The 5,956-nt window shown below is 27.3% G+C and overlaps 1 long non-coding RNA gene across 1 annotated transcript; it reads right to left on the bottom strand.

Moving 5' to 3' along the window:
• Positions 1 to 3,907: 3,907 nt before the first annotated feature.
• LOC119608317 lies at positions 3,908 to 4,682 on the bottom strand. The gene is made up of 2 exons (XR_005231811.1): positions 4,393 to 4,682; positions 3,908 to 4,326 (listed from the first exon to the last, which is right to left on the bottom strand). It is a non-coding gene; the product is annotated as an uncharacterized LOC119608317 (long non-coding RNA).
• Between the last annotated feature and the right edge of the window lie 1,274 nt (positions 4,683 to 5,956).

Below are 5,956 nucleotides of genomic sequence, written 5' to 3'. Positions count from 1 at the left end.
AAGTGTATATTTCAGGGACCGAAAATAATTGTTATTTTTTTTCTTTTGAAAGAAAAGGTTACGCAAAAAATCCCTTTATTTTATTTAAGTACTTTTTAACCATTATTATAAGATTTATATTATTTAGGTCTCCATAACCAATTAACATGAGAAATATATTTTTTTGGTTATGAATAACTGTTATTCAGCAACCAATATTTTTTTGGTTATAGATAACCAAAATTTATTTTATTTATTTTTTGGTCCATATAAATATTAACGGAATTAGAAGGCAAATTAATTTAAATTATATTTTATTTATAAAATGAATAGACATTTGTTGCAAAACTGCCCGTTTTATTTATTTTGCCAAAGATATTTGAAAAAAATATAACCAATAAAAAATTTTTGGTTACGATAATTGTTATTCTTAACCAAAAAAATATATTTCTCTCTGGTATTGGTTACGACGATCAAAATCAAATGTAACTTATAATAATGGTTAATTATAACACTTATTATAAATCCCTCACTATTAATTGATAAATGAGACCATTTTTCTTATAACCGTTACGTCTCTGGTATATTTTGATTTATTTATTTTATTATATTTATCGAATGGAAAAATTAGAATATTGCGATTACACAAATATTAATTTTCATGTTAATTTTAAAGTTAATTGTTCTATTTACTTTCTATTAAATATTTACTTTTTTTTGGTATTAGAAAGTACTTTAGAATATAATTTTTCCTATATTTTAAGACTGAGGGAAAACAACAACAAAGCTGAATAGATTTACACCACACTTTGGTAAAACAATTCCAACGGCATAAATTTCATAAAGTTCATTGAACTTTTACAAATCAATTGATACCGTTAGATTTCAAGCAATTAATTACAATAATACTAATAATTTAATAAATTTAACATTTTTATCCAACATATTTGGTATCATTTTGCATGTTTCAAAATTTCTGATACGAATTTTAACTAAAATTTGAAAGATTTTTGCTCTACGCTGATAAATCTATATTTGTCATCTCACCATTTAGCATCCAATATAACGTATAATATAACAAATATTTTAACAGTTCATTCTTATCTGTTCATAACATTAGTGTAACATAAATTACAAAATGTAATGAACATTTAATGTAAAACAATAATAAAAATAGTAATGATGTGAAATGATAATTAACAAATAGAGATTTACAGTTGTATTCATAAAAAATGCTTATTTTAGATTTAAATCACACAATAGTTAAAGTAGGTACACTTTAGACTTAAAAGCCATTAATAAAATTGTGGTATTCATAAACAAATAATAAACCTACATTAACTATTGTGCTGTTTATTGTTTAACTGTTTTGCAAATACTGATAAATTTCTTTGATAAAAGACTACATTTTATTGCCGGAGAAGATATTTTGCATTGATAGAACACTAATCAATATAATTTACACTCTTAATTACTTCATGGCTTTATATTTAGCGAATAAACTATGAAAAAGACAAATAAAATGATTGTGGCCATGATTTGATTGACAGGCGGGCATTTCCAAAAATAGTATTAACCAACTGGAATACTGTTAAATATTCATCTATTAATCCAATAATGCGTAGATTTTAGTTTTTTCACCAAAATAGTAACTTTTAAAATTTATCTGGAATTTTATTTACAAATTTGTAAACGTTAAAATTACAATTTTTAGATTTCATTTCAGAATAAAACATGATTAGTTTTCGTCTTCAACCTAAAATTAATGAAAAAAGCTTAATCAGAGACAAAATTTGTAAGAATTCAACTTATTGTTGGCTTAAAGTAGGGTCGAGCGTACAATAAATTTTTTCTATTTGTCATTGGTTTATTGAAGGTATTTTAAGCTATTTGACGTTTATGAATACCATTTTCGTGGATTTTGCTTAATAATGTTTAATAAACCTAAATTAACTTTTTATGAATACAACCGTTAGGCGTTGACAAATTCTTCGTTAAATACATATTTCTAAACAAAAAAAAATTCAAAACTTACATACATTGGTATTGGTGATCCATCGATGAAAGTACTTTCACTGGAACTCTGATGACCAATTTTGAAGGAAATAGATATGGGGTGGAATTTAATGTTGATTTTGTTCTTCCTCTTAAGTTAAAATGTTTAGTTTGTTAATTTAAATATTATTTAGTTAAATATTGGATTTATGCTAGTAAAATAATTCTCTAGTAAAATTAGTTGCTTTGATTTGTTTAATTTTTTTTCAGTCTCACTTAAAGCTCTCAACATAACTTTAAATTCGAAGTTACATGAATATAAATTTTACACTTTTTGTTTATAAACAACTGTATATACGTATGTATGTACATATTTTGTGTAGACAAATATACCCTGCCAGCAACTCAACTAACTTTAAATGCATTAAAAGGCGACTTTTTCATCAACTAGTTATGGTTGATTCTTGGATTATTCTTAATGGAGCCAACTGACTATTTTAACATGGCGATGTCCTACGCAGTAGTCAATTGTCCGACTCTGCATGACTTTTCAACTAGCTTAAAGTTAATTACTAAAAAATTAGCTTAAAGGTAACTCTTTATTAACTAACTTAAAGTTAGTTTCAGAAAAGTCAAGTAATAGTTTTCTTTTGTATTCCCTACTGTATTAATTAATAACATTTTATTTAATATATTTAAAATTTAACTACTAGTTATCTAAATTACATTTCGCTTTAATACAAGTTATGATATTAGTTCGTTAAATTTAATAGACATCAGTTTTCTGCAGGGGAACTAATGATAACACCGGTATCCATAAAATTATGAATGATTTGTTCATTATTTCTATGATTCCCATTGATCCAACTCTAAAATAAATTTTAAAATGTTATGTGTAATGTTAACTGTTAATGTATTATATTTACAGTATTAATCAGCAGAATTTAGAATTTAGGGACCGAGTTTTGAAATATTTAACCTTTTATAATTAATTTTTCCAATTTTCTGTCTCTAATTTCACAACGTATACAAGAAAATAACAAAAATGTAAAACAAAATTCCAAATAATAAAGAAACATGTGAAAACATGTCGAAACAAAATGCTCTCCAGATAATTTTGGGGTACTCCCGCATTATATGATAGTTAGCTTGTAGCTAGTCTTTAAAAGTCGGTTGTTTACGTTAATAAATACCAAATTTTGGAACATTTCTGCATTACATTGTTGTTCGTTTATAGTCAGTCTACTAAAGTTAACAAATAAAATCATAATAATTGAGAAACAAGAGAAAACATGTTGAAATACAATTAATTCTCTCCAGATAATTTTGAGGCACTTCTGCATTACATTAGTAATGTAGTTAGTATTTAAAAGTCGGTTCTTTACGTTGCCAAATACAAAATTTCGGGACAGCTCTGCATTACATTGTAGTTAACTTATAGTCAGTCCGTAAAAATAAACTAGAAGTGAATTTTTCTCGTAGTCGACTACAAAATTGCTGGCAGGGTATGTATATATGTACGTATGTATATTTGTTTATTTTATTCTTTCGATTAAACAAGTTTTTGTTGAGTTCTAGCTTTTAATTATTTCACTTCTTTTTATTTTAACACAACGCGGTTAAACAATTACAAAAGAATTAAATGTTTTTGTTTTAAAGAGATTCAAAATATACACTTTTAGCAAAAAAAAACATCACGAATTCGGTTTAAATATGAAAAATTAAGTGCCATTAACAAAATCACTGAATAATTCGGATGTAATCAGCATAATGAAAAAAAAAATAACTATTTACCGGACAATTAAGACAATTAATTCAAAATTCTTGCAAATTCCTTTGTTACAATTTTTTTTAATATATGCAATTTCACTGTTTTTAAGATGCTAATGATTAAGTTTACTGTATTATACTGTGATATATTTTAACTCTAAGATTTCGGTTCCATTCGATTTGTTTTATTTAAATTGTTTTTGTTAAAATTTTCCTCATTGTGATAATAGATTAAGCAACTTTTCTGTGATATTAGATTTTAAAATATTTGTTTTGTGGTTGTTTTTAAAGGAAAAAACCAAATAGTTATAGTTACTTGTCACAACTTGTCTTTATGTTTTCAATTTTGTTTGATTCCCGGGGTTGTTTCTTCCTCTTGTTAATATTCGTTTTTTTTTGAAGCAGTGTCAAGTAAATGACCAGATGCTACTTATGTGTGTATGGTGTATGAAAACGAAATCTTAGTACCGTGACATGTGCATATAATTAAGCGTGCAAAAAAAATGATGTTAGAGGTAATTTCGAGATTCAATATAACCTCACCGCAAATCACAAATTGCCAGTATGCGTTTTTCAAGTGTTCTAAAGAAATAAAAAAATAAAATCTTTTAAGACAGTAATTCTGTGATTGCGGAACATTTTTACTACCTTTTGATAAGACTTTGCAAAGTTTCGGTAATATCCACAAAATTTCCAAAATGTGTGGTCAAAATTTCTTCTAGTTATACAAATTAGTTGTAAACCAAAGTAAAAGAAAAGAAAAGTTTGACGCGATGTCGTCTTTTATACCCAAGTCATTTAATGGAAAATTTACGTTAGCACCACCACATTGAATGACACACATATACACCGATAGATAAAACAGTAAAATAAACTCCAACTAACTTCACCCCAAATACCCGCACTGCGTTACCATTTGTACAAACGCATGAACAGATGCACAATGGTATCATAAGTAGAAAATTCTCGTCTGTTTTATTTATTGTGTCGAATTTTATTAAGATATCTTTATTTGATAATGAAATATGAGCGTTTGAATGATTTTCGGAAGTGGGCCTTCCCGATCCGGAAAAAAGTGGTAGAATGATTTATATGTACACAAAACATATTCAAGTCGAATTTTATCCCTATAGCGGAAAAAATTTCGTAGAGTGATTCATATAAAGACAAACCATATTTGTGTCGAATTTTATCAAGATAACTTTATTTGACAATGAAATATGAGCGTTTAAGTGATTTTCGGAAGTATGCCTTATGTGGGAGCTAAGACCAATAATTGGACCGATCCGGAAAAAAGTGGTAGAATGATTTATATGTACACAAAACATATTCAAGTCGAATTTTATCTCTATAGCTTTAGAATTCAATGAAATATATGCGTTTAAGTAATTCTCGGAAGTGGGCTTTATATGGGAGCTATGACCAATAATGGACCGATGCATAAAAAAATTGGTAGAATGATTTGTATATACACAAAACATATTCAACTCGAATTTTATCTCAATAGCTTTATTTATCAATAAAATATGTGCGTTTAGGTGATTTTCCAAAGTGGACCTTATATGGGAGCTATGACCAATTGTGGATCTACTGAGATCTACGTTGATAGCATGATTTCTGTTTATATTATATTTGCATGTACAAAAAATGTTGATATCGATATATTTGAGGGAGTTGTTATTGATAAACAAATTTTCGGGAATATATATATACCTTTGTATGGGGGCTATGGGAAATTTTGAATCGATTATTTTGATTTTCAACATTATTTATCCCTGGATAAAAAAATAATGTGGGACAAAATTCATCGAATTATCTTTTGTAGTTTCTGAGGAAACGACTTAAGAATTACGAAAAAACCCGTAATTTTTTCTAGGTAGTCTGAAATTTTCACTCATAACTTTTAACGTTGTGACCCGATTTTGCTGATTTTCAATAGCAAACTGCTTAGGACAACAGTGAATATTTCTGGTTTATTTCTTTTGCTTAGTTTTAACGTGAGCATGTTTTAGGCAGACAGACAGAAGGACATAGCTAAATCGACTCAGAATTTGTTAAGGACCCGGAATATATATACTTTGTTGGGTCTCAGATGAATATTTCTTCGTGTTACACACGGAATAACAAACTTATATATACCCTCTATCACCACTGACGGTGGTGGAGGGTATAAAAAAAACAAGTAAAAGTGCTATATTCGGCTTTGCCGAAT

The sequence above is a fragment of the Lucilia sericata genome, unplaced genomic scaffold, assembly GCF_015586225.1.
Source record: "Lucilia sericata isolate MDLA Ls3-8-SP2 unplaced genomic scaffold, ASM1558622v1 Contig000821F_arrow, whole genome shotgun sequence".
NCBI lineage: Eukaryota > Metazoa > Arthropoda > Insecta > Diptera > Calliphoridae > Lucilia > Lucilia sericata.
This window is presented reverse-complemented; position numbering and strand designations above follow the sequence as displayed.